A 9,658-nucleotide genomic window follows, 5' to 3' on the forward strand; every position below is an offset into this window, starting at 1 on the left:
TATCCACGAGGTTGACTTACTGTCATGTATATATGGTATATAAAATACAGTGGTCCCTTCTCTTACGTGGGGGATCCGTTCTGGATCCCTCCGCATAAGAGAAATTCCATGTATGGTTTAGCCCCATCAGAAGTAATGGAGCTTGTGCTCACGGCGGTGCGGTGGTGTGGCACACTTCTTCCGGTATGCGGTGGCGCTTCTTCCATCTCGGCTTTCAGTGTATCTACATTTAAGGTTCATTTATATAAACATATTGTACTAATCAAATATGTGTGGGTGATTTTGTACTCTAACAATGAATAGGGAGAAATTTTATTTGCTAATTAATTTACTGTGAAATTACTGTTGCCAAATAGTAATTAATCAAATGTGTGTGTGTGGGAGTGGGGGTATTTGTTAATACTAATTTGTTAATCTGTATATGTATGTGTGTGTTCTATTTTATAGATCAACAAATGTGTTTATCTAATTTATCTAATCTTTCTATCTAGCCTATCTATCTACTATTATACTGATCTATAAAACAGATTAAAATATATTCTATTTTGTTTTTAATGTATTTTTTATTTGAAAATTCAATCACTTCCCCTTATGCCATGCAGCCCCAAAGCACTTGCACAATGTAAAAAGAAGTTCCACTTCCATGGAATTTGTCTGGCTTTGCTATAGCCTTTTCTCTGTTTGTTTTATCTCTACTCTAATAGCTAACTTTCTTGACTCCAGCTTTGCTCAATAGCCCTCTCTTTTAGATGGGCAGATTCTGTTAGATGAAATCTAATAGGCATTTAAAAGGAGCATTACTGAGCAAAGATGGAGTAAAGAAAGTTAGGTATTAGATGAAAGTTAAAAGACATGACAGACATTCTTTTAAACCAGTGGTTCTCAACCTTCCCAATGCCATGGCCCTTTAATACAATTCCTCATGTTGTGGTGACCTCCAACCATAAAATTATCTTTGCTGCTACTTCTTAAATGTAATTAAAAATACAGTCATCCTTCCAGATTCACAGGGGGTACGGGTGGAGGACCCTTATGAATATGAAAAATTGAAAATAATGGGGAGGGGGAATAGTGTGTGCAAGTGTCTCCCTTCCAAAGCCTCAGACAGCTCTAGCAAGCTGTCTGAGGTGCTAGAAGGGCTGGGCAATGTGAGTTGGCTGCTGCCTCCTTCTTTCCCAAGGCTTAAGAGGCAAAGACCACCATCATGCCTTGGGAGGAAAGGAAGGAGGGTGGTCTGGCTCTTCTTCCTTCTTTCCCAAGGTTTGAGAGGGGTCCGGAGACCCCTCTCATGCCTTGGGAGGGAAGGAAGGAGGGTGTGCCAGCAACTACAGAGAGCTGTATTATTCCTGAGTCCATAGCTGTGTGCCCGCACCTCTCCATCCTCGGCTTTTCTGTCACTCATAGGGGAAAAGCCTGGGAGGGACGGAAGGTGAGGACTGCGCACACACATAGCGAGTGACTTGGGAATAATTAAATCCGCAAATCCCAAAGCCGCAAATCTGGAGGGACAACTATATGTTCTTTGTAATAGTCTTAGGCAGCCCCTGTAAAAGGGTCATTCGAACCCCTAAGGGGTCATGACCCACAGGTTGAGAACCACTGTTTTAGATGGACATGTAAGTGGACTGTGAGTATTTTGCCAATTTCTAATAGCCAGTATTGAGAGAGGTGATGAGAAGAATCCATGGACTTGCTCCTTCCAAATGACTTTTTTCCCCTCACATTTTACTTATAGGTAAAATCATCATCTCTATGGTGGGAAGATTCCCAATGAAATACTCCCACCATCCTCTCTGCACCTTCTGTACGAAGGAGGATCAATTCCTATGGACCACACAACCTTCCAGATAGAGAGCTGGATGTGTATGCCAATACTTAAACAGCCACCCACACTGTAGACTTCATATCAAGCATACCAAGAAGAGAGAACAATCCCATCTCTGCTGCTGCCATCTCTCAGGGAGCGCTGCTACCTTCCTGCTGAGGGAGAAACAGCTATTCACCTGTAGAACCAGGACCAAATCTGCTGGCTAACCAGGATAGCCCCCCTCCCCCCTGTTTTCCTACCTTGACAGGAGATATAAGAGATTGCCTGGATGGCAGGTCAGGTACACTTCTCCCCTTTGGAGAAGCTGCTTCTGGAGTGGAGTGGAGCAGCGTGGAGTGATGTCCAGGACTAAGGCCCAGGCCGATCACTCTGCCTAAGAATGGATAGGAAGTACGTCTCTCTTTTTTAACTGATAAGAAAATTTGAGGGATTTGAGGAAGCAGGTGGAGAGTTTATTTCACTTTACTTCATTGTTGTGTGCCTGTTTTGTAAAATTTCTGTTGGTTCATTTGGGTGGGTACCAACTGTTGCAGGACTCATGGCCAGCTGGTAGTGAGAGCATTAGCTGAAAGACAGGAGAGTAGTGAGAGAACAAACCAAAACCATCTAGTTGGCTATAGGGCATCACCCTAGTAAGAGTAGGGCTGTGCTGGACAAGCCAACCAATCAGTCCAGTGACTGGACCCACACTCATTGACCAGTGGGGTGTGTTGTCTTGTTTGGTTTTAAAAGAGAATGAATAGGGAAACTGGGTCAGCAACATGAGTTGTACGGGGCAGAAGGAGGTATGGTACTGGCACAGTCACATGTCTTCATAGGGGGAGAGGTGTGTGAGAGAGATTTAATATCTATCTCACCTTTCAGTCACCCTGCCAATCCTGGGAACTTGGAGAGTGAGACAGGCCACCCAAAAAACCTTGCCTTGCTCTTATGTAATGCCAGGTCACTTAAAAATAAAATGCATATAATCTGTGATCTCCTGAAAGATGAGGAAGCTCACCTGGCATACTTCAGAAAAACTTGGCTGGGGGATGATATTGGCCTGATATAGGCTCAGGCTTTCCCAGCCAGGTACTTTGTTAACAAGTAGATGAGGGAAAGTGGGCAAGGGCATGGAATAGATGTGCTCCAACCTGACCAGATCGTTTTATGGTCATCTACAACCTATCCTTGCAGGTGTGGAGGACCTATGAAAATGTTCTGCTTTGAAAGGCATTGGATTCCCTGAGATTCAAAGTGGCTGTAAAGGGTTTTATGGCTGGTATCACAAATGATCATGTTGAAAGCCTGGTCAATAAGTGGAATCACAGTCTAACCAGGGACCATATCATACTAGACGAATTCCACTCAGAAATGGAATTTAAAGTAGATTTAAAGTAGAAAAAAAAACCTGCAAATGTTGGAGGTTTCTCACATGACGTTTCTGAAAAACAGAACTAACACAAAAATAAAGTGAACATAAAAGGGACAAAAATGACACTTTTGGAACTTCCTGAAAGTAAAAATGTGTCGTTTTTGTCCCCTTTATGTTTTATTTTCGCATTAGTTCCATGTGTGAAAAACCTCCCACATTTGCAGGCTTTTCCTACTTCTAAAATCCCATTTCTGAGTGGGATTTATATAGTGTGATAAGGTCCCAGGACTACTCACATGGTCAATCCCAAACATCCTCGCCCACTAGGCTCCTAGGTATACACAGACTCTTGGGGAGCTGAACTAGGAAGGACGATGACTAGAGTGCAGATGGCAGAAAATCTGACATTTATGCAACAGTCTTTATTGCTATATTGTGACAATACAAATAGTGAAGGTTTTTTTCCCCTCTGTGCATATTGCATCTGCAAATTCACATCCATCTGAGCTATTCATGGTGGTGAGGGGTCAAACTCAGGTATCTCCCCCCCCCCCGAGTCTAATCTTAGCCTTCATTAGCTTGTTGTGATGTTTTTAATGCTTTTAACCATTTCATGGATGAAATATTTTGCATAAGAGTCAACTTAAATACACTGTACCCTTTTTTTACGTGAGGGGTCTGTTCCGGACTCCCCCGCATAAAACAAAAAATGCCTATGCTCGAGACCCATTTAAATGAATGGGGCTCGTGCATGCGGTGGCGTGGTGGTGCAGCGGTGCAGCGGCGCGCATGCACCATGGACATATGCCCCATTCGTCCCAATGGGATGCACCACCCATTCCTCCCTGTGCGGCTTTCAGCATATGCTGAAAGCCGCATATAACGCGGGTGCACTGTACCATCATTAGAATGGAAGTTGATGTCCAGCAATTCAATGTATGGGATTACTTTGGATCAATTTCAATCGGTGTATTATGCTGATGTGAACAAGTTGCTGGGGCAAGTAAGGAAAACAATTTCTCTTGGCTGGTCATTCATTAAGGAGATGCAATTAAATTTCAAATAAACTTATTATTTAGCATATTTCAGGGAGGGGAACTTTTCATCTTGTTCAAAAGAAACAGTAGTTTGACCACTTTTGAAAAAGACCAGCCTGGATCCACTATAATATACAATTTAAATAATTATATGATTGTTTTTATAATTAATAATTATAGACCAGTTTCTAATTTTCCTTTTTTGGGGCAAGATGATTGAAAGGCCTTCCAATTTCATGGCATTTTGGCTGACACACACTTCCTTAGCCCATTTAAAATTAGCTTCAGAGTAGCATACGGAGTTGAGACTGCTATGGTTGCCTTAGCTCACTTTTAAAGTTGATTTTAGGAGCATTTATGTGGCAGCGTTGCCATGATTGTCAATGTGAATACAAAACAGTTGTGAGGTTGTAAGTCTAGCTCATGACATCTTAATGGCCTAACAGGATACCAGCCATTTTATTCTTATTGTTATTAATCATGCATTTCCCCAGGGCTGGGACTCAAAGCACCTTACAAAAACTAAAGTAAAATTACATACTGTTGTTTGTTATTCTTTTTGCCATTTTGGTGGTTTTTAGGACTTATGCAAGTGACATTGGTGGGTTTGGGGTGTTTGAGAGCTGTTTTCTGATGAAATAAATCACATTGAAATTGGCTCAGAATTTTTTTTAAAATGTGGGCACTTCGGTGAGGATAGGGGCCACAAAATAGGGAGCTGGATGATTCCTGTGGCTTTTGGTCTACACTTTCCCTAGTCCTGTAACAAACTGAAAGGCCTGTTAAAAATCAGAAAGTCCTCACCTGCCAGTAGAATGGTAACAAGAAAAGGATCAATTCAGCCTCAGGGCCTGGGAACACCCACTATGAAGTCTCTTTTCCATGTTATCACAAAATGCACTTACGGGTGTGGTAGGGCAGAGAGAAGAAATCTCTAGAAATTAACATCCTTGCATTCTATTATGGGAGAACACAGTTTTCCAGATTACCCAGAACTCAGTTTGCCCGGTTGCAGCTCTCTGGAACAGAAGCTTCAGTAGTGCAAATACACTACTGGCCACTGTAGAAATCTGAGCTTCAAGCGTGTGGATTGAATCCAAGAATGCACCCAAACTGTAAACCTCTTCTTTGATGAGAATGTAACCCCATCATATACATGCTCTTTTTTAAAAAAAAATTGAAGCACCACTTTTTTTTTATGCATTACCAAACAGATGTCCTATACAAACTTACCTTCAGGCTAGTTCTACAGATGACTACTTGGTGCATGAGACTTTTATAGCCCAGCTCTTCCAGAACTAAAATGGTTATTCTGTATGAATAATCCCATCACATTTGACCAAATTCCTTCAGTAGCACCATGTGAAGCTGCCTACTGTTTATTAGCAAAGATGATCTTGGTGTCCTTCACAGTGGAAATGATGGTGTCACCACCAGATTGGCAGCCAGCTGGGCACACTTCACCATGCTGCTCTGTGAACTGGAAGGCTTGCACCAGGTACAATGTCTCATCCACAGAATGCCCCATAGGAAGGTCACTGACGGTGATCTGCTGCATGATGCTTTTGTCATCAATTATTAACAAGCCTCTGTGTGTAATGCCCTCATCCTCCTTCAGCACCTCAAAGTTCTTACACACATTGTGGGGCACAAGTGGGATGTTTGTGGAACCAAAGCTCCCATCTTTTTGTTTGTGTGTATTGATCCGGGCCAAGTGGGTGAACGGAGAGTCAACAGAGGCAGCCATAAGCTCACAAATGGTCTTCTGGAACTCCTCAGCTCAATTGCTGAAAGATATAATCCCCAAAGGACACACAAAGATGAAGTCCAGCAGGTAAAATAATAGTACCACATATTTTCCTTTGCAGCCTTACAACTTTAATTCCTTTGATAGTTCCATCCTCCACTGCTGTGGCATGGACTTCTGGAACTGGCTTCCCAATCTGAACATTACTGGTAGTCATTTTCTTTGTCTTCATGCACCATTGCCAGCAAACAATGCCAAGCTAACCTGGACCACTTTCCAGCGGAGAAGGCATGACACTGAAGGGTCCTGTACATTCTCTTTTTCCTCACCTACCTTTTGATTGGCCAGAAGCACCTCTGTCTTGTCTGAACTATTTGTTGGCTCTCATCCAGACACTGGTTTAGAATTGACACAGCCTCCTTCAAATTACCTGGTTGTTATTTGCATTAAGATGATACTAGAACCCTAAACCTTTCCTACCTCTTAGAGGTTTCATATATCTGTTAAATAGCAGGAGAGACAAAACCGAACCCAGATCAGGGATTCTGCCAGCATGATCTGGGCTTACCCTGCCAAGAAGGACCACAATTATTGTAGGACTGTGACTCCAAGTCATATCCCAGCAAGGGCAGGCTAGAAGATTACCTGGCTGTCAGTTTCAAAATCATCTGAGGGATCCAACAGAACAAACAGGGATACAATCTGCCTATCCAGTTCCTGACATAGGTTGTTCAGTAAGAGGTGACCAAAGCTGTCTCTGTCCTACAGTGAGACTGAAGTGGATCTAAATAATCCATTTCAACCAGGAGCGCCCACATGGAGCTGGGAAGTTATAACATCCCATTACCTTGCCACAAAATGGGTTTTTGTATGGCTGGTAGTTGCCCAGTACAATGGGACCCAGGGAGAGTTTTTGCAATAATGGCTTCTTTAGACATGTTGGAACACTTTGGTTTTAGTGAGGCACTAACCATTCTCTCTACACATTTGGCTGGTGTAACAGCCCAAGAAAGGCAAGGATCTAACACACATGTGGTAGCTCTTAGCTTAAATGTCCACAATCTATCTACAACCTCAGTCTGAAATCTTGTAAGCAGAACTTTTCAGTGCACCATGACTAAAATCTTCAGATCCATGATAAATAAGACCACTTAAAGTTGTTTCATAAGCTGGAGTCGTACCATGGGATGCATGTTTATTATCTCCATTCTAGGAAAAGTTTCCCCTGTACAGAGAAACTGTTCTAAATTTCTCACATTGCTTACTGGGCCACAGAGGGGAGTCTTGTTTAAGTTAATAAAGTAGAAGAAAGTCCGTTACAACATTAAATATTTTATACAGAAGGAATTTTAAACAGAGTAAAGGTTTCTTTGTATTTCTCTCACAAAGGTCAAGGTACTGCAGTTATGGAAAAATACTTTATAAAGACATCATGAGCCATTGATTTTTTGTGAAATCAATGAAATTTTAAACAACTCCTGTTACAGGCTTGGCTTTTATTCTTTGTCTTTTATTTTATTGTGTTTCATTTTGTCTGAACTGTGTTTGTGTCCTCTTATAAGAGTAGAACTTATAAAAGTAGAACTATCTAGAATCTGTTCAAATGCAGAGCTGGATGGTGGGTGCATTTTTTTAAATGTCTAATTTTAATCAGGATCTGAAACAAATACTAATAAATAAAAATAATAATAACAATAAAGGATTAAAAACACAACTGCAGTCTTACTTCAGTGGCAGATCACATCTTTAGGCCAAAGTTCCCATATGCAATCCCTAGTCAGATAAGAAGGAACAAGACAAGCTCTTCAAGTGTAAAAATATATCACTGAATAACAAAGTCAGGTTTGTCCATGCCATTACGTTCCCAGTTTCTACGTATGGTTATGAAAGCTGGACAGTGAAAAAAAAACTAATAAGAATTATCTCAGTTGAAATGTGGTACTACAAGGGAATTCTACAGATACCATGGACAAAAAAAAAAGATAAATAAATGGGTTCTATAACAAATCAAGCATGAACTCTCCCTAGAAACCAAGAAAACTAAGCTGTGGCTGTCACACTTTGAAAATAGGCATGAGAAGACATGCCTCATGAGAAAAGACAATAGTGCTTGGCAAGATAGTAGGCAGTTGGAAGAGGAAGACCACATTCCAGATGGATAGACTCAATGAAAGAAACCACAGCCTTGAGTATGCTCAAGCAGGGCATTTGATAACATGTTGACTTGGAGGTCTCTCATTGATGAGGCTGCCATAAGTTGAAGTTGACTTGACACCAATTAACAACAAAAACTACATCTTAGTATAGTGAAGAAGGAATCTTGTATGAAATTCTGGGGAGTATCTTCCAGTCGGTGTAGACAAAACTGGGCTAGACTGACCAGCAGTCTGAATAAGTTCCTGCGTAATTTCCTCTAAATACATTCTGCTTTTTTCTTCTGTGCAGTGCATTAAACTATAATAAAAATGAGAACACATGCTTAATAATAGCAATTAAAACTAACATTTCCCTGAAGATTCACATCTGAGTGAGACAGTTTTAATTTATGAACTGTTTTAATTTGTCTTAAATTGTTGTAACCAGTTTTACATTCTTTTAAACTGCTTTAAATTGTTTTAGCTTGTTTAATGTGTTAGTCTCTGTGTTCTACCCTGAGACATTTTGCTTTAGGATGATAAATAAATAAATAAATTTGATATCCAGTAAATTGTTCAGTAGGCATCAGCTGCTGATGTTCCCAAAATTAAGTCATAGAATGGCCGCAACTCATGATTGTCATCACACATGGGCCACAAATATGCTGAACACTGGCAGAATGGAAAGCCCCATCAGTTTAATACTGAGGGATTACTACACTTGGCATTACAGCTTCCACAAGGAAGTCCTGGATGCCTCATTGCATGAGCTGCAAAAATGTCAAACAGATCCTACCACAGCTTTCTGTGTTAACTCTTTTACCCACTAGATTTCTGGCTGATATCACAACCTTTTTCTTTTTAATTTTTTTTATTATTTTTTTAAAAACAGAAAAAATATTTTAACAATTACTACAAATTCACTCAAAACATTTTACATATTCACATAATTTACACATATATTACTAACATAATACATAACAGATAATAGAACTTCCTCACATCTCGTTCACGAATATCTCTGTTATTTCAGTAATTTGTTCTTTTCTTTTTCTTTCTCAGTCCTTACCCATATATACAAATAATATTATTTCCTTTCATTTAGTGTAAATATTTCTTTAAGAAAATATTATTTTATTTATATTATATACATGGATTGTATCAAGTTTATTCAGTTCTTAATACTTTATCCCATAAATACAGTGGAGCCCTGTTATATTGTGGGGTTTGGTTCCAAGATCCTCCATGGATAACAAAATCCGTGGATGCTTAAGTCCCATTAAATATAATGACATAGCAAAATGGTGTCCCTTATAAAAAATGGAAAACCAAGGTTTGATATTTACAATTTATACTTTTTTCATTTTCAAACTGTGGATGCTTGAATCCGTGCATAAAAAAATCTGTGTATAAGAAGGGCCAACTGTACTTTGTTCTCCCTATGTTTGTTTAAGATACAGTATAATTGTAAATTTAGATTTCTGGCGGGTACCTCAGCCTTGACAGCTGAATTAAAATGTACTTGTAGCCTTTAAGAAATTCTGTAATAAATATACA

The 9,658-nt window shown here is 40.0% G+C and overlaps 1 pseudogene; it reads right to left on the reverse strand.

Moving 5' to 3' along the window:
• Nucleotides 1–5,591: 5,591 nt before the first annotated feature.
• On the reverse strand, nucleotides 5,592–6,183 carry LOC149319199 (peroxiredoxin-2 pseudogene; annotated as a pseudogene).
• Nucleotides 6,184–9,658: the final 3,475 nt, after the last annotated feature.

This window comes from Sceloporus occidentalis, unplaced genomic scaffold (assembly GCF_023333645.1).
Source record: "Sceloporus occidentalis isolate IW3139 unplaced genomic scaffold, rSceOcc1.0.p SCAF_2, whole genome shotgun sequence".
In the NCBI taxonomy this organism is placed as follows: Eukaryota; Metazoa; Chordata; class Lepidosauria; order Squamata; family Phrynosomatidae; genus Sceloporus; species Sceloporus occidentalis.